Source organism: Triturus cristatus, chromosome 6, assembly GCF_964204655.1.
Source record: "Triturus cristatus chromosome 6, aTriCri1.1, whole genome shotgun sequence".
Lineage (NCBI taxonomy): Eukaryota > Metazoa > Chordata > Amphibia > Caudata > Salamandridae > Triturus > Triturus cristatus.
In genome coordinates, this window is record NC_140589.1 from 1,483,209,734 (window position 1) to 1,483,230,155 (window position 20,422).

The 20,422-nt window shown below is 47.6% G+C and overlaps 1 protein-coding gene across 1 annotated transcript in view; it reads left to right on the forward strand.

Annotated features, from left to right (window-relative positions):
• Positions 1 to 20,422, forward strand: part of EML6 (EMAP like 6) — an 884,002-nt gene that overhangs the window by 497,738 nt on the left and 365,842 nt on the right. The gene's annotated exons all lie outside the window — the stretch shown is intronic.

Consider the following 20,422-nt stretch of genomic DNA (forward strand, 5'->3'; position numbering starts at 1 on the left):
TAGATATACGGGATGCTGCCACCAACTGCAGCATCAGCATGCGCGTTGGTCAATTCTCAGGGGCCTCATACTAAGATGGCGGCCAGTAGAAGGCGGTCTTGGCATTGTAGAAATGAAGTATGCCGATTGCGGTGACTGACATTGGTACACTAGTGAAAAAAAAATCCGTTACAAAATAATCAGAGTGGGCCACGGGTAAGATTAAAGACACATTATAACGCTGTAAAGCTGAGTGTGAAGACAGACCTCAGCATAGTAGTAATGAAAAACTATAGTCCGATCATAAAATAAAAGGAGCTGGCCGCAGGTATGATGTCTCATGAAAGACACATTGTCACCCTGTCAAGCTGAGCATTATGGCTAATATCAGCAAAATAATGGAAAACTGAACTCCGATCACAGAATGAATGGAGCGGGCCTCGGGTATGGTGATTCTTGTAAGATAGATGGTATCTCTGTAGAGCTGATCGTGATCACTGTGGTTATTTCCAAAGACAGGCGGATGGATCCATTTGATATTTGACCTCTGTCTTTGAATGCACAGCAAATGTGACAAAAGAACAGGATTTACAGGCCTGTTTATAGAAACTGAGCTTTGTTTTCCATGCCACCGTGTGGTTTCGGCTCCTCACCCGGTGACCGTGTGAAGGGAGTCAAAATTGTGTGACACACTGTGGCACTGTGTGAGTTGGCATATTTGTGAATTTAACATGTCTCTTCGAGACATCGAATGCGCTGTCTGACCCGAGACCTAAAAAGGGAGAAGCATGAAGACATACATTGGAATGTTGGAGCTCCAGGCTTCTACCAGCCATTTTAATCCTGGAGCTACTCCGTTGCCTTTAATGGAGCGCTCAACATTCCAATGTTCTAATTAGATATAGAGACCTCTAGTATAGATCAGAGAAATATAGAGAAGGAATGGGCAAAATATAGGGAGCAAGACATATCTTGCTCTAATACATACTTGATTCAGTAGCTGACAGACCGGAATCGCCACATAATGTTGAAGACTTGGATAAGAGCACAATTATGAAAACAAATTGGCAAATATCAACAATACACCAAGAAACTATGCCATCTCTTGATTTTTCCCAGAAGTATACAAAAGGATATCGAACAGCTACCTTGTTAACTTCATCTATTGACAGTGGAACTCTCAGTAGACAAATTGTTCACAAACGCAGCCAACGGGATATGTCCAGAGTGGTTGTACCTTGTTAATTCGATTCATTTTACTGCAAAATAGCATCAGTTGTTTTTTTTTAACACCAATTAATTGCTCAACTTTGAAATTTATTGAGGTTTCCATTCAAATGAATTCTGTGAAGTGTTACTTTGAAAAGCAATGCATTAATTTTTGTATTTTGAACAGAGGAACATAAAATAACTGCAGCAATCACTATCATAATTTAAAACTATATATATATATATATATATATATATATATATAAAGTCCATTCAAATTGCTGGCTAACGCGGTGCAGCCAGATCGAGAGGGCGTGTCAGAAGGCCGGTGCCTGCAATGCCGGCCAAACATGAAGTCCAAATCCCCACTCCAAGCAGAAAGAAGAAGGGTCTGACACAGCCAGGACGCATAAAGAGGATTTATTCCAAGGTAGGTTACAACGCTGAATGTAACATTGGGCAGACGCGTTTCAGCGGTTCAGCTTTCATCAGTGCCTGTTACGATGTTTGGAGCCTCGCACCTGGTGGCCATTTAGATGTTCTCGTGGCCACTCCTACCATTTTGCTTGGGGCTCCTCCTTAGTTCTTAAAGGAATACTGCAAATCGCGTTGTAAATTCAGACAGGTGCATGCTGGTACTTGCAGTCCTTCTGTGGATCTTCCTTAAGTAAGTAGAGGATCCGCTCGCCCAGTGGCGTCCCAACGATGTGGCCTCCGGACTGCACCCAACCACAGCTGTCTGCGAAGTTGACAAACCTCACTGGAAACCCCTTAACGCTCCCTGCAGTCAATGCTGCTCCTCTCTCCCCACGCAGTGTTGCTCCCTGCTGTCTTGCCAATAAAGAAGGTGATTTTAACGACTGTGTGCGGCGCCTCAACTGTGGTGTGCTTTCATATGGATATTATAGCGGTCGATGCCAGATCGCGAGGCGCCCCGCTGCGGACGTGCAGCTCCTCAGCGCTGATGACAGAGAGCGCAAAAGGAACGTCGTGACCATTGTGGCAAGATCATTATGAGCAGGGACTCGATAGCAACCTGCATAGTTACCTACTATAGGAAATGAAGTCGAGACAGGATAACAGCGGCATGCCACATGGACTTTAAAACTTCAAAGACCAGAATGCTGTCGGATGACATGCCCATTGGGGCGGAGTTAACAATGTAAAAGCCACAAATGCGGCGGAAAGAACTGTTTGTCGCTGATGCCTGAACGAAGATCCCAGTGAGCAAGGGCTATGAGAGCCTGAAACGCGTTTGGGGAAGTTTTAACTAGCAGAGTGCCTTTCTTCTCCCTGCTGTCTTGCCAATAAAGAAGGTGATTTTAACGACTGTGTGCGGCGCCTCAACTGTGGTGTGCTTTCATATGGATATATATATATATATATGTATATATATATATATATATATATATATACATATATATATATATATATATATTTATATTTATATATATATATAAATATATATTCGTATACTCCGTCACTCCTCAGCTTTTTCTACATAGACGGAGATGGACCACAGACTGGTGCTTGAATATTTTTATTGCCCGCTTCGGCCCTGACGCGTTTTGGCTAAATTTACTATTGTTGGAAGTGACAAAATTTACATTATATAATGAAATTATTTTAATTTAATATTACACTACGCATCCCTGAAAACCCCTTGCTACCTTTTAATGTTACCCATCCATATACCCCAAAAGTCCCTTGCTACCCGTTGATGCTACCCACCCCAAGGTCTTCAAATCCCATTCTACCCTTAATGCTACCCTTCACTGAACCCTAAAAACACCATACTACCCCTTAAACACCACCCATCCTTGAGCCCTAAAAATCCTTGCTACCCCTTAACGACACCCATCTCTGAGCCCTAATAAGCACTTGCTACCCTTTAATACCACCCATTCCTGATACTAAAAACATTACCCACCCAAACACTAAAAATTACTTCAATTTAATTGAACAAATACAATTACTCAAAATAATATAATAAACACAATTATAATATTGCTTTAAAATTAACATTATGTATAAAATATTAATCATAAATTACATATTAGATAATTATAAAATAATTTAAATATATGATAAATTAACTCTTAATTACTACACATTACTGTACAAAATGAGAGGCAACAGGTCCCCTAGTTTCCATTGTTTGTTCAAAATAAACAATGTACATTAATTTTAAACATGTATATATTTTATCTACATATTTATGTATAATATATACATGTAAAATGGTTTACAAACATTTTAAAAAGTAAATATATACTTACCTACGAAGTAAAGGTTCCAAGGAAGTGTTATTTTTAGAAGTGTTGTTTTCAGAGGTTTGAGGCAGTACCTCCAGAATCTGTGTTCAGGTTCTATTAACCCCTTCAGTGCCCGCCCCTTTCCCCGCCCTGTGCCGGCGCTTTCATTAGCGGGCGGGGTTTATGACGAGCTGGTCTCGTCATGGGCACAGCGCAACCGCGGCCCATGACGAGACCAGCTCGTCATAGGCATTGAAGAGGTTAAGATCAATAAATGGGGCATGTCCTTTTGATCAGTTTGTCAAGAATGTTTCAGTATGCTTCCCCTTCCAAGACACTGATCACGAAAGTCCTCAACAAGCAGAAGAAGCAAAGCCATCCATCCTAGTTTATTCCAAATTGTCCACTTCTGTGATGGTTCCTGCATATTGAGTCTCTCCATTAGACCACATATGAAATTGTCAAGCTCCAAGGTTCGGCCACCAGACTGTCATTCGTTGACCTTGTAGATTTGGCTCCTGGCTACCTCCAAAGTGATATATTAGAACTACCATTGACTGCACACATATACTTGACGGTATGAACATCCTTCCACCATATCACCCTATGTCTTTGTGTGAAAAAAAGTTATGCCCCTGGTGCCTTTAGAGGTTTGTGGATTCTAGGACTTATATCGAGTAGTCAATACATCTATATCTTCTCCTTTTAGCCAAATCTAGCTGGCAGTCATCTTTCATTAAAATGTTATATCTGCCATAAGGGCCTTCAGAAAAAGGCCATCTCATTTTTTCTTTTGGACTATTCCTGGTGATTGACAATCTCTGAGATGACTGTCTTTACCCAATTCAAGAGACTACCACTATGATGGGAATTACATTTTGTCATATCAGACTAGTTGAGCTCCCCTGAATGCTCTCTCTAACAACATCCTTGAAAGCTACCTTTCTAATTACTATCCTCTCAGCCCATACAGACAGTGAGATTCAGCCTTCATGACTGATACACCATATTTTTCAAGAATAAAGTATGTTTGAGAACGCAAAGGATTGACTTATTATACAATGAGGAAATTTGTTTTAATAGTAACCTCATATTTTGCACTACACTACCATTTCCCAGAAGCTAGTGCTAAAGTCAGTACATCATCTCTGATGGTTTTGATCTGAAAAGCGATAGCTGACAAGGGTATCCCTTGACTCCTCTTTGTAAATTTAGCATAGAAACATTGACATCCTATATTTGACAGAGTAAGCAAATACATAACTGTATCTTTTTCATTAATGAATTGGGCCCCTGGGAGAGAACACAACACCACACTTTTGGATTTAAGGTTTTCGTTTTCTTTTTAAAGGTATCACATGTTCGTAACTCTCATACTGAATTCAGCCACAGAAAAGTAGCTTTCTTGAATGGTGTGAGTAGGTAATGAGGTATCTGAAAGAGACACGTTAGTGATAGATTCCTTACCTTAGAATTACCCCCAGGCGTCAGACTGGATCCGGAAAGCTTTCGTCAGCAGTACCCCTGCGTGTCGGTAGTTGGGGTCTGTCGGCTCTGCGGTCATCATCGGCGTCGTGATCGCCGGGATGACATTGCGGCAGATACTTAGACACCGTCCTCGCGTGCTGATGTCAGTTCTTTCTTTTTCCGCGCCAGCAAGCGCAGATCCGGAGAGAGCAGTACCCCCAGTCAATTTTTGACTGAGTTTTTTGGGTCTTTTGTCTCTGTCTTTTTTGAGTCTTTGACTCCTGATGTATAGGGATGCCCGGTTTCAAGTCTTGTGAGGTTTGTCCCCGCATGATGTCGGCGACGGACCCGCACCGTGAGTGTCTCTACAGCCTGGGGCATGACCACGACCCCACGTCATGCCCCGACTGCCGGGCCATGGCTCCGAAAACTTTGCAGGAGCAGTCCTGAAAGTTGCTTGAGGCCCAGGAGTCAGCTCCGTGCCGGTCAAGGTCCCAGTCCCGTGGGAGGTCGAGGGACCGGTCGCGGAGCGGCCACCATCGTTCGACGAAGTCTTCGGGGTCAGGTAAGACGAAGCACAAGAAGTCGAAGAAGCGACGTCGCTCTTCGCCTTCCCCTAGCCTGTCGCGCAACACGTCTAAGGGTGCGGGTGGTGCCACCCCACGGCTCCGGCAGAGTCTACGCAGTTGCCAACGGTCTGCTCTCCTTTCCCGGGTCCATCGGCGACTCTGGCCCAGCTACAGGAATTCCTGTCAGCCATGGCCGGCCTCTTTGGCCCGACGGGCCCCACCGGCACGCCTTCGGGCCCTGCGGGTCCGACTGGGGGCCTTGCCCTTCTTCGTGGATGGCTCCGGCCCCAACGTCATCGACGGCTCCCGCGCTGTGAGACCACCATGGTTCCATGCATGGATCCCAGCCGATGTCGGTTGACCTCATACGGCCTCCACCGACATCGACGTCTACGGCACTGCCACTGGCGTCGGCCGCCCCCCCGGCCGATTTCGTCCGCGGCTTCCACCCCGACATGGAGACGGTGCCGAACGGTGTCGATGGACGCAGATTCCGACGCTGATGGGGAATTTCTATCAATTTCTCCATCCTCCTCCTGCTTTTCTACCTTCCCAACAGGTTACGGAGGACCGGGAGGACTAGGAGGGGTCTCAAGACCCTCTTGCAGCCCAGTGTGAGTTAGACCCGGACTTGGCAGAGGATTTGGAGTACGCAGGTGATCTGGATTTCTCTCCAGAACCTGGTGCTCTATCTCCTTCTACCGTGGCTACGGAGGAGGGTGGTACTTATTCAGTGGTGTTGCATAGGGCAGCGGAGGCTCTCCACCTCGAACTCCCTACAGTGCCCATCAGGACTAACCTCCTGACAGAAGTGCTTTGGCCGGCGGCTTCCTCTGCAGAGCCGCTGTTGCCTTTAATGATGCACTGTCAGACGTTCTTTTGGGCACCTGGTCCAGGCCCAACACAGGGGCTCCTGTGGATAGGAACGTGGCCCGACACAATCTCCCGGCCCCGGGCGAACCCATTTTCCTCTCCCAACACCCTACCCCTGAGAGTTTGGTTGTCCAAGCCTCTGTGTCCCCAAGCGCATTCCCTTCTACACCTCCGGACAGGGAATCCAAGAAACTGGAGCAGTTTGGGAAGATTTTCTCTTCTGCCAGTTCAGGGTTGCGGTCTGTGAACACCGCATGCCTCTTGGGCCGTTATTCCCACTCTGTATGGGATACAGTGGCGCAGGTGCTGCCTCAGTGTCTGGAGGAGGCCCGGACGGTGCTCTCCCAAGCTATTGCTGAGGGGAGAGATGCAGCCAAGTTCACGATTCGTTGTGGCCTTGACACCGCCGACTCGCTGGGCAGAGCTATTTCCTCGACAGTGGCGCTCTGCCGTCATGCCTGGCTGAGGGCGACTGGCTTTTCTGGCAATGTCCAGAACACTCTGATGGACATGCCTTTTGCTGGGACTCGCATTTTTGGCGATAAAGCAGATAGTGCTTTGGAGCGCTTTAAGGACTCACTTGCTATGGCTATGTCCTTGGGCCTTTCGGCTACGCGCACTCCTTCGGCTAATGCTTTTTGCTCCTTTTTTGGCCAAGGAAGGGACACCCAAACACGTTTGTTTCAAAGCCACAGGCCTGCCCAGCAACAGTCTCAGCGCAGCCGCAGATGTGGGACCCGCTGAGGTAGGTCACGGGGCCAGCGAGCGGGTCAGTCCACCACCTCCCCTGCCGTCACTGCCTCCAAACCTTCCTAGTCCGATGTTTCAGGCCCATCACACGCCAGTGGGTGGCAGGATTCACCATCACCTCCCCCACTGGCGCACCATCACTTCGGACAGGTGGGTTTTACAGATAGTCCGAAGGTGATACTCCCTCTCCTTTGAGACTATCCCTCCAGCCATGCCACCTCAGAACCACCGCATGTCGGGGGATCACTTGGCACTTCTCCAGCAGAAAGTTGCAGCCCTCTTGGCTAAGGGGACCATTGAGCACGTTCCGACGCCAGAAGTGGGTCGTGGCTGTTATTCCCACTACTTCTAGTTCCAAAGAAGGACAAAGGCCTGCGTCTTATCTTAGACCTTCGGAACGTCAATCGCTTCCTCCGGAAGGAGAAGTTCAAGATGCTCACACTTGTTCAGGTCTTGTCTGCCCTAGACCCGCAAGGCTGGATGGTAGCGTTGGACTAGCAGGACGCTTATTTTCACCTCCCCTTCCTGCCGGCCCACTGGCGTTACCTGTGGTTCATGGTAGGCCACGAGCACTTTCAGTTCACCGTGCTCCCTTTTGGCCTTACCAGCGCCGCTCAGGTGTTCACGAAAGTGATGGTGGTCGTCGCAGCTCATCTGCGCAGATCGGAGGTTTCAGTCTTCCCCTATCTCGACGACTGGTTGTTGAAGGCGGGCTCGCCCCAGGCAGTTGTCTCCCACCTCCAGACTACGGCCGACCTCCTGCATTTGCTGGGGTTCTCCATCAACATGGCAAAGTCACACCTGATCTCCTGTCAGAAGCTCCTCTTCATCGGAGTAGTTCTGGACACGGCGCAGTTTCGGGTCTATCCTTCCGAGCTGCAAGTCCGGGATATTCGGCCTATGATTCCGATCTTTCAGCCCATGTCCTGGGTTTTGGTCAGGATGACCTTGAGGCTGCTGCGCCTCATGGCCTCCTGCATCCTGCTGATCAATCATGCCAGATGGCATATGCGGGCTCTGCAGTGGGACCTGAAGTTCCAGTGGGCGCAGTATCAGGGGAACCTGTCTGAGTACGTCCAGATCTCGGAGGGCACTGCACGACAATTGCAGTGGTGGCTCACGAACCAGCATTGGGTCAGCGGCAGATCCCTCTCCCTTCCCCAACCGGCGCACACAGTGGTGACGGATGCGTCATCTGGGAGAGGCGGAGATCAGAGGCCTCTGGTCTCCAGCAGACTCCAGGTTCCATATCAACCTTCTGGAGCTCCGGGAGAGTCTACTTGCACTGAAGGCATTCCTTCCCTCTGTCAAGGGAAGAGTAGTGCAGCTGTTCACAGACAACACCACAGCCATATGGTATTGCAACAAGCAAGGCGGGGTGAGGTCGTGGACCCTTTGTCAGGAGGCTCTTCGCCTCTGGACGTGGCTGGAACACCAGGGCATTTTTCTGGTGGTTCAATACTTGGCAGGTTCTTTGAACACCAGGGCGGATGAACTCAGCCGCAGGTGCATGATGGATCACGAATGGTGTCTTCATTCGGAAGTGGCGTAAGGTCTCGTTTAACAGTGGGGAGAGCCTTGGTTAGATCTATTCGCCACCGAAGAAAATGCACAATGCCAGCAGTTCTGCGCGTTTACATTTCCAAGGTGGCACTCGCTCGGCTACGCTTCCCGTCGCGAGTGGAGTTGCGGTCTATTGTAGTCCTTTCCGCCTATACCACTTCTACCCAGAGTGCTGAAGAAGATCCGGCGCGACCGGGCCCAAGTCATTCTTGTGGCTCCAGACTGGGCTGGAAGAGTTTGGTATCCCGAGCTACTCAGTATGAGCGTGGATCCCGCAATCCGACTGCCTCTTCGGGAGGGTCTTCTGTCGCAGCAGCAGGGAACGGTCCTCTACCTGAACCTGTCCAGCCTCCACCTACTTGCGTGGAGATTGAGCGGCGACAGTTGATTCCATTTGACTTGCCTCCTGAAGTCTGTGATGTCATTCTGGCAGCCAGGCGTCCATCCACTAAATCGGTATACGCCTGCAGGTGGAAGAAATTTGTGGCATGGTGCACAGCAAAGGCTGTGCATCCCCTTTCTGCCCCTCTTTCAGAAGACGTTTTGTTTCTTCTTTCTTTAGCCCAGCAGGGTTCTGCTCTGGGCACTATTAAGGGCTACCTTTCTGCAATTTCAGCCTTTTTCAGGCTCCCTGATCAGCCCTCTCTTTTCAAGTCCCCTGTTATAAATAGATTTATCAAAGGCATTACTCACCTTTTCCCTCCTATTCCGTTTGTGATGCTGCAGTGGGACTTAAATCTGGTTCTTACTTATTTGATGTGCACTCCTTTTGAGCCGCTTCACAATTGTCCTCTTCATTTACTGACTTTAAAGACTGCCTTCCTGGTTGCCATCACCTCCGCTAGGCGTGTGAGTGAGCTCCAGGCTCTTTCCTGTCAACTTCCTTTTCTGTCTGTTCATCCGGAGTTCCGGACAAGATTGTGCTCCGCACTCGTCCTTCCTTCTTGCCAAAGGTTGTTACTGCCTTCCACATCGGGCAGACTATCACCCTGCCCACTTTCTTTCCGCCTCCGCACCCTTCCAGAGAGGAAGAGAGGCTCCACCGTCTGGACCCAAAACGTGCGCTCTTATTTTACCTGAATCGCACACAACAGTTCCGGGTGGATGACCAGCTCTTTGTTGGCTACGTAGGTGCCAGGAAAGGCCGGGCTGTGCATAAGAGGACTATCTCCCGCTGGGTTGTCTTGTGTATAAAAGCCTGTTATTCTCTGGCTAAAAAGGAACCTCCGGTGGGGCTGCGCGCCCATTCTACCAGGGCGACAGCAGCTACTACTGCATTGGGACGTGTTGTCTCCCTACAAGACATCTGTCAGGCAGCCACATGGGCCTCGCTGCACACTTTTACTAAGCATTATTGTCTTGACAGCCATGTCCGGAGAGATGGCTTCTTTGGCCGTTCTGTTCTCCGTTACTTTCTGGTGTGATCTTGGTTCGCAGGGGTATCTATTCTAAGGTAAGGAATCTATTACTAACGTGTCTCTTTCAGATGCACAAGTTACTTACCTTCGGTAACGAAATATCTGTAAGAGACATTAGTTAGTGATAGATTCCTTACCGCCCCACCCATCCTCCCCGTTCTGCGAACTGATTTCTAGGGTTAAGGTCATCCCTTTCAGTGCCCTAGTTTCAATGCACCTGTTGTCAGTATCTTGCATGGCTCTGCGTTCCTGGCGCGGTACGTTGTGTACAGAACTGACGTCAGCATCATCCCGGCGAACGACGACCGCTGAGCCGACCGACGCCACCTTCCGACGGCAAGGGTACTGCTGACGAAAGCTTACCGGATCCACTCTGACGTCTGTGGGTAATTCTAAGGTAAGGAATCTTTCACTAACTAATGTCTCTTACAGATATATCGTTACCGAAGGTAAGTAACTTGTGCGTTTGGGTCATTGCTTATAGACTGTTTTATTTTAATGAGAAAGAAACTTAACAAAAGTTGGTTCCTCCACCAAAAATTTATATATGTTGATGGGCGCACTAGACCAACAATGAGGTGCTTTATTCGAAAATATTGGGTAGCAACTAAAATCACGAATGTGTGAGTAGATACGTTACTTCTTTCCTTTAAATTCAAAAATATAAAAATAATTTCATAACAGGGGAAAGAGGCAGTGCAATATGCAAAATCACTTTATTTCCCCTTCACATCAGCAATAGAGAGATGATGAGCAACCAAAACATTATGATGTCATTACAAGTATATATGGAGGAGCCACATTGATAACCTCCTTTTTTATTGTGTTAACTGACAACAGACAAGCACTCTTCTCATCACTTTCCTTTTTTACTACCTTCCTTTTACACTGTTTTGACCTTACCTTGCCATCTAATCCTCTTGAGCTTTTTTTTCTTCTTTCTCTTATTTTATTCCTATTTTCTTTTTCCTCCCAAACATGCTCTACCTCTCTACCACACCCTTTGCAATGCATTTCTAATCTTTGGTTATTTTTGCCTCCACTTTTTTCTTTCCTTGCACTCTCAAACAGCTTCCTTTCTCTGTCTGCACCATACCCAAACGTGCTTCCTTATCCTTAAAAAACATATTGTGTTAAGTTGTGCTGCAGCTCCCATGTACCTCTGCATACTCTGCTTGCTTCACAAGTGCCCTTCCTCTTTGGTGGTCCATCCTCCACCTTTGTGCCCCATTCACATCACCACATGGCTGCCTGTATTTATGTCCAATGTGACGTATGATGCAACAGACATTTTCCCTTGCATGGGTACCATAGTAACTAGTCTCAGCTCTTACTTTGTGGAACGTACAGCCGCGTTTCCTCCTGCTACAACATTTATCTTACATGACTGCCCGCCATTTTGATTCAGATGGCGTATTTCACCCTGCCTCCATTCGTTCAACAGAATTAAGAATAAATCAACCAAGGGCATATCGACAAACATTTGATCGACGGGGGGCTATATGTATTCTATTTAGCTGAAAACACAAGTAAATCAATAAAAAGAACATTAGAAATAGAGAAAGTTTTTTTTATTAAAACAAAGAAAAAAACAGAAGGAAGGTATTGGGAATGATTACAGAGATTTAAGGTAACTGGAAGGAATTAATGTAATCCTTCAACAGAACCGCTGTACTGCTCTTATTCTAACCCTAAGGGACACCCACCTAAAATTTGTATTATGTCTAACATAGACATTACTCCCTTAAATATAATTTACATTTCATGAAGATACAGAGGTATTAATTATTGAACGCGCTGTTTAGAAGAGAATTTATGTGTTTTAATGTGGATTGGTTGCCAAGGCGGCTAGATTTATGTCCTTCATTAATATAGTTTGTATTCACCCAGAATACTATTGTTGCTGTATTCTTTTGATCTTAATCTAGAATTGGTGAAAGCCATTCACCTTGTAAGTTGAATTTGCATTCTCCAGTATCTACAATAGAAAGTGATGATAAAGTTTTTGTGGGATTCAAAGTGATTGAAAACATTTTAGTTGTTGACATCTAATCTCTGCATGCCAAATTTGAATGAAATGGTTACCTTAAGTCATGTTTTATGGAAATGCTGAAGGGTTTGGTTTCGTCTATTTGGTTGGAATTCTTTAATTGAGTTCATTTAGTTTTGGCATTATCACTACAGAGCGATTGTAATATGTTATTCACCAAGTTGTCCCGGGGATTACTCAGCTACGTTGATGGATGGTTACATTTGTTTTAACGGTGGCTGTAAAGGTAATATTTTGACTGTCAAAATCTAGTTCAATAGGTTTTTAGGTCTCGGCTGCGAAGGCTGCGCTTGCGCAGTCTAGCTCCGAGATTTAATGACTTGGAGAAGAGGGGCTTGAACCCGCCCCTCTTCTCCCCTGTTCTCCATTGGCTGGCCTCTTGAATGCTGGCCAGCCATTGGAGAAGAGGTCAGTCATTCCGATTAGGCCCCGTCCTTTTTGGATCGGGGGGCGTATTTTTTGAAAGAAGTCTCATTCTCTCCTCCAGCCAATGGCTGGAGGAGAGAAAAGAAAAACACGCCCCCGAATCCGAAAATGCCGCTGCCTTTCTCCGAGGCATTTCTGCTCTGCCTCGGAGAAAGGCAGTGGTGTGCCTTTTGCTATGCCTTGTTATTATTCTGGCAATAGCGACAGAGCCGTACACGTAGAAGCCTTCCTCCTTCTTCGCAAGCTTCGCTCGTCTCTGGCCTCTGCGCTCGTTTCAAGATGCGCTCGATTGCCGCCTTGTAGTTGCGGAGTCTTGTAGCAGGGAGTGCCGGGCCGGCATCTGGTGTGTTTGATGTATGCTCCGAGCCCCCACGAAGATGCTTGGTGCCACGAATCTCGAGGCAGGGGGCCGGGGCGCTTTTACTTGAGTCGAGCGCTATGAGGTCACCGTGCTGCGCTCAAATACCCGATCAGCGAAGCATTCTTGAAAGCATTAGCGAACTGCACGTGTGCCAAAGAGCTCGGCAGCAGTGTGTGGCAGACTTAAGGCTTATCAAGACGTGAGTGATGAATGTAGCATAGCAGAGTTCAGCGCTGAATCCCGCAGTGACCCCCTACAACCGCCCGATAGTAGCTTTTATCCTGTGCTGCTGGAAGAAGTGGAACCTGTTTAAAATGGACGCGCATGCGCTTCCCTTCCAGGCTCTTGCTGCTTCCTGGGTTCTAATCCGGGGACCGCGTGTGTTTGGAGATGGTGTTGAGAGCAGGACATTGCTCACACCAGCTGCACCTCGCAGCCGCACCACCGCCAGGCCCCGTCGTATCTAAAGTCAGTTGTATATGCGGAATGTTTAGAAGAAATTCTCCAGGATAGCAAATTCGCATCTGAAAGACTCTTGCCCGGTGCTTTTTGGCCGTGACTGACATACGTTTACTACTTTTCTTTCTGAATCCGGGTTTCACCCCGGCAGTACTAAGCATTTAAAACACTGTTCACGTGGTGCTTTGGCAACTTTCTTGCATATTCTGTGGGAATGCCCAAAGGTGGAGCGATTCTGGCGTGGTGTGCACGAGGTCCTGCGAGTGGTCACGCGTGTCGCGCTGTTGCCTGAAGCGAGGAGATGCTTGCTGAATGTGTGGGAACCAACTGACTACTCGGTTCCGCAGACGCGGTGGGTGACTCTGGGATACATGATAGCTAAGCGTGACATTGCTCAATTGTGGGGATCCCAGAGGCCCCCGGCGGTGTCGGCCTGGAAAGAACACATGGATTGGTGTATGTTTCGTGAAAAGGTGGTGTATGTTGCGAGGGGTAAGCCTGGGGCGTGGGTGAAAATCTGGGGCCCCTGGAACGCCTATCGCGGGGGTATTTGTGAGCCGCCACTGCTGCCGGCTGCCTCACCAGCTCCGTCCCCCTAGCCGACCCCCTCCCCCAGCCACGGGCACGTGGTTCCCCAGTCCCTGATCTGTTCTCATTCCCCTCTTCAGAGTTTGGCGATTGGTTGGGGTCCCCCACTTAAGGAGCGCGTGCGGTCACTTGGGATTGCGGGTTGCCTTGCGGGTGTGGTTTTTTTTGTGTTGTTGTGTTTTGACAAAAGGAAACCGTATTGTGGGCTTGGAGTTATGTGGCCTGCGCTATTGATATCTCCTGATTTACCTTTTTGCACCGCCAAGAGATTTTCTGTATATATGTCATATGCTTCTGCCACTCTAGCGGCCGGCCAGACGGTTGTAGGCCCATACTTGTAATTATTTGAGATTGCAATAAACGGTTTAAAAAAAAAAAAAAAAAAAAAAAAAAACACTGTTCACGTTTTTACCCAATGTGTTTTTTCATGACGGTCCGTTTGGAGTCTACATGGATAGCAATGAAAGGCACGCTTTTTTTTTTACGTTCTTTTATCTTAATTTGACCCCTACCCTATAAGTGGAGCCACTTGCGGAAACATTTTCCCTAACACTAGAACTGCCGGATAGTTTGCTCATTGTACTATCGAGGAAGGCCACCACCGTTTGCAAAATGTAAATCGCAATTCTGCCAGAAGGCTGACCTCTGGAAACTGCAGAGACACCAGTTAGAAAATGTTAGTATTGGGGTCGCAAGTTGTCAGGTTTGTACCCTGTTCAAGTAGGGACCCTTCATTCTAGTCAGGGTAAGGAGGCTCGTACTTCTAAAATAACCCCTGCTCAACCCCTCGAGCTTGGCACGAGCAGACAGGCTTATCTCAGAGGCAATGTGTAAAGCATTTTTACATAACCACACAGTAAAACAGTAAACACTACAGATGGACACCACACCAGTTTAGAACAAGCATTTACAATGCAACGGTCTCGGCATTGTTAAAGTTAGAGCTATTGGCATTGCTCATGACAATGCCGTTTCTTTAAATGTTTTAAAAACAAAAACATAAACAAAAATAATGTCATGAGCAATGCCAATAGCTCTAACTTTACCAATGCCGAGACCATTGCATTGTAAATGCTTGTTCTTTTTTGCTTCTGGTCAATGATTTGGGTGCATGTGTGTCTGTTCCCCTTTCCTTTATCAAAGAAAATGTGTGTTAATTTCTCAACAATCTATCACCATTGGATAGTTGAGTTGAATTTTAATACGTTGCAGATGTGTTACTGTCTTTGTTGTTATGATATTATTGTGCGGATCCAACAGTAGGCATTTCAGTATGATAGGTATGATTATTTGTATAACTCCTACATTTTGAATTAAAAAAAGCTATCTTTCTTCGTAAAGTGGTTTCAGATTTCAAGGTAATTAAACTGATTTCCGTTCCACCTTTGCTCTCAATCCTTCTTCTGAGCAGAGATCTCTCTTTACAATCTAGATGCTAGAAAATCACCTAATTCTATTTAGAACATGATTTGACAATACCAGCAGATGAGTTACAGCAGATTGTAACTGAAGGGGCCTCTTCATTCAATTGTGGCTAACCAGCACCAAATCCCTTGAGTGTCGCTGTAATTTGCGTCTTTACAGGTAACTGTATATAGGGTTTATCACAGTGTAATGAAAATCCACCCTTGAAGGCCTATTTAACTTTAACGTATGCTTTTTACAATAAATGCTTATTTGTCATAACATTTCGAGATGATGAAATCACCATTTTGTCACCATAGCCATCCAGGCCTACTGTATTGAGCATAATCTTTCCCGCTAGGCAAACAGTGCAATAATAGCATTATTTTCAGTGGAAGCACACACTTTCTGCACAATCAAACTAATCAAACATCTGTAGAAAGGAAAATGATCATTTGGGTCTAGCGAAACCCCACCTCACAGAAGTGCTTTTTAAAGCTCTTATCTGACCTGGGCTGTAAGCCAGACCTAAAAAATAAATAATCTCAGGAAATCAAGACTCTTCGGAATCTTAAGTGCCCTCGTGTTTTCACATTACTTGATGACATCATCTCTTCATTTGACTTCACTCACCACTTCTGTGTAGATGACTCGGATTTCTTGTCATTTTCATCACAACTTATCCTTTCTCAGTCTACTTCTCTGACTTCACAGCCCTGCCAGAAACCTTGGTGATCTCTTCAGCCCTTCTATACTGATAGAATATATTATTACAGCCGCTGCTGTTCGACACTGTAGTGTCCTGCTGGACACATATGTGTGTTCTCACTTCTAGCTGTTTTCCAGCCACTCACCGTGGGCTGATCTTACCCCCTTTTCACACCCACCCAATACAGGGGTCACCGATCAGGGGACCCTGTCAATAAAAGGGCTAGAGTGAATGTGTTTGTGGCCAGTTATAGTACTATTATTCTGGTGTCTGTGTCCTTCATTAATCTAGCATGTGTGCCTGGAGCTCACTACACCACATTGGCGACGAAGATTCTGACCCCATCCCTTGCGGCCTCGCAGTTCTCCTCTGTGATTGAGGAGGATATCAGGATCAGCATTGCTGCTGCAGCCTGAGAGAAGGAGTAGCAGGAGGGAACAGAGACTGTTCGCCTCCAATCCCTCACTGTGACTGCTACCATTCAGTGTGCGGGCGGAGAAGTGAAACCAGCTAAAAGCAGCACTATCAGTAGGACGACAACAAAGAACGCGCCTTGACCGCCAGGTATGACAGGTCCGTAGGCTGCCTGGCCCTGCCGCCATTTGTCCCGGCGAGAGAAAAGGGAAGGAGTACCTCCCAACAATGCAGAGACACGTCCCCAGTGAGGCACGCATATAAACCCCCAGCCATAGCAGCTGCCACCTGCCATAAACTGACCTCGCAGGTCTCTACCCTTTGCAACACATACCTACTGAGAACCAGAGAGGCACAGCGACCTGGAGAGTGGCGCCATGCATGCCAGCTGCCTGCCACCGACTGCGCCCCCGACTATCATCTGCTGGCAATCGGAAGAAAGACGCGAGACCATCAGCTGATCTACCCGCACCACGACGTGACATCGGCGGTACAGCAGGGATCGTGCTGCGAAGTATCCCAACATTCAGCTGGTGATGGAGGTACCCGCCTGTGAGGGAGTAAGTCCTGCTGTTGGCCGTGCTGAAATGTACCTGTCCTGCAGTGTGCCAAGGCAGTAGCATCCCTGATTCCCTATGGAAAGTACAGAGAGAGAGTGCCCAGCAGAAGTGTCGCAGCAGCACCACCAGGCGACTGACCACTATTTCCGCACATTGCGGCTGGGGAGCTGCGCCTGCCCAGGTCCACGTGTCTAAAAGGGGCAGTGTGTGCATCAAGTAGAATGGATTGAATTGGTGCCAGCCAACAAAGCGAAAGCTCTATGGCAGCGGAAAGAACACTCGTGATACGTACAAGCCCCCCTGCATCAATAAGAGTCTGCAGTGCCCCGCCACCTCAAACTAAGCAGCAGAGACCGAGAGTGAGGCCCACTGCGCATATATGTACTGCCTGCAGTGGCAGAATCGGCAATGGTGAGGGGTCTGGGTGGGAGGCTCAAGGCTCATGCCTCTGCCCCAAATGGCTGGCACTGGAAGAATGTCAGTGCCAACATTATCAACACAAACCTGGTGTGCAGCCACATTCCCCCACAGAAACAGAGCCACTCTGCCATCTCTCATGCTGTAGAGGAGGCTGTAGCCGAGACTGGCAGAGAGAGTGCTGCATGCGCCCCTGGTGATGAAGGGCCTCCACCGCATGCTGCCTCCACAAGGGAGGAGAAACTGACTGTCTCTCTCTGAAAAGAGGAGGAGAGCATTGTGTGCCCCCTGGTGGCAACCATTGCCACCGCAAGAGTGAAGATGCAGGCATACAGAGAGCCAGCAGAGAGCACCCTTGAAGAGACTTTATATATGTCAAGGAAGAGCCGGATTGACTGCTAGGTACCTGCAAAAGTGACGCCACGGTTGATGCCAGGAGGAGGCACTACTCCCCACTAAGGAAAAGACAAAGGCAGTCTGCCATCCACCCTATGACACTATTGCTGCACAATCAGCGCTCCCCAGAGACAAAAGGGGGGAAAGGCCCAGTGTGGCCCAAATGCAGGAAGGAGATTGCTTACACACCAACTGCAAGTAGCACCGCCCTCAGCAGGCCAGAGACTAGTCAGGGGGTGCCCACTCACTGAATAGAGACTGAGTCGCCCATTGACCCATTAGAGTCATGAGGGGTCTCACACGCCCTCCTAGTGGCAAGCTGCAACCACCGCAACAAGAAGAGGAGGAGCCGCCTAGTCCCACAGAGTGGACAGGACCTGTGAGAGGTCCATGACGGGAGAAGATGCACAGTCCTACGAACAAGATGGGACCGGCAAGAGGTCCATGTGAAGAGAACCAAAGACATGTGGCCTGACACACCTCGCACAAGGAAAGAAGAGAACACGCCCGACACGTGACAAGAACTGAGAAAGGAGAGAAGTGTGTGACAAGACCTTTCACACTGAAGAAGGATGTGTGACCAGACTTGTCACACTGAAGAACCTGTGGACCTCCGATATGCAGGAGAAGTGATGAAAGGTGACAAGACCCAGGACTTGTGCCACTACCGGAGGGTGCACCCACCTACACAAGCAAGCCCAAGGTGCAGCGACAGCCCACCTGGAGAACCGAATGTTAGCTGCCTGCAGGCACGAGCTGCATATCTACACCACGCTGCCCAGTGCCACTGTCCTGACAAGGTCTCTGGCTGCTTGATGAAGATGGCATCCCCGCTAGCAACCGCACATGCCAAAGGAGAAGAACAATAACAGCAAAGACACCGAACTATGTGGATGCAAGGTCCCTCGAGTTACCCTCTCTCCCTGCAATCCCTATTCACCTGTTGTACAGTTTGTCTAATGGCAACAGCACCATCATGCCATGTACATCACCCTCGCCACCAAAGGAGCATCTCACTTCCAGGGTGGAGCCTCACACACCCACGAACTTTCAAGAGACCTAGAAGGCAGTCCTGGCACCGTGGGCGACAAATTGTCCAGAGACTACTGATGTGGCGGCACAAATGATTTTGCCGGGGCTCCATTGGTGAGCCTGCAGAAGCTCCTGTGCAGCCCACACGCAGCCCAACAGTCCGTGTGGTCTTGTGGCAACCCATCGAAAAGGGCTTCAAGGGGATTCCTGCACGAGAGATGGTCTAGAAGCTGCTCCACCGCCAAGGCCCCCGGAGGCACTTGGGCCTCAGAGGAAGATGTCAAATCATCGTTGATGCCATCTCAGTCCTAATAAAGTTGTCCTTCATGGAGTCAGGACACCCCAAGTGTAAGCTCTGCAGCGGACCTCCACGGATGCTCCTGATGCACTCCAAGTTTGAACTTTTTACACCAACTGCATCATGGCGAGAGCACATAGGGTTGACCAACATTGCATGGGTGGACTTTAACCCCACAAACAATGTGTCAAAAGATCCGGACTACATCTGCAAAGTGTTTGTGCCTTGAGTCATCTGGTTAAAGTATGGATGTATGCAGTGATGCCCTGGTGCTCCCCGCTGCACCTGTCCACTTGTCCAGTGCTGTTATGCCGACTGCCTCTCGAGGCTGAGAGATTCAGTGGTGTCTAATTTGTTTTCATTCCCACAGTTTGGACTTTTTCTTTTGTTATTCAATAAAGTAAGGAAGGAATGTAGTGTCTTGCTGCGCACATATGTGTGCTGTAACACATAGCTGTTTTCCCACCACTCCCCGAGGGCTGTCCTTACACCCACCTTATACCCATCCAAAACAGATGTCATCGGTCATGTGACCCTGTCAATAAAAGGGCTCGAGTGCACATGCTCGTGACCAGTCCTTCATTTATCTAGCATGTGGGCCTAGGACCCACAACACCACAGACACCACTAATAACAAAGTATTAATTTTGACAGAAAGATTTGCGAATTTGTAAGTATACTTAATGTGTGTGGTCAGCCACTGATCATAATCCTATATTGTTTGTGAAGAGTACTTAATCCTTATATTGGTTTTTTAATTGCATTGTTCTGGTATTGAGCTTTTCGATGTAGAATTTTGCTGACATTCACATCATCTAGGGATTGCAACCATTGAATAACTTGCATATTCAGGGGTCCTTCTTTCGCTACTATATCTTTTACACGTTTCAATGTGTTGTTATTTTCTATGATGTAACCTACCTTTTATACTATAAATATGTTTATATATTCTTGAGTTATTTATTAAAGAGTTGTGTACCCACAAGTTAGGATGGACATTATATGTTTACAGCAGTTGTTGTAAGTGTGCGATAGTGTATTTAGACTTGGCCTAGACCACCACCTTGCCTTAAGCTATCCATGTCTACCCGGAGAGTCAAGAAGGTGTAATGAGGCTACCTTTCTGGAGCTGATCTAGAACCAAGAGGTCCGTTTGTTTGGGCCCCTGACTTCTCACCCTTTAAAGTGCGGTGCTGTTTGGTATCTGCGGATCCCAGAGAAAAAG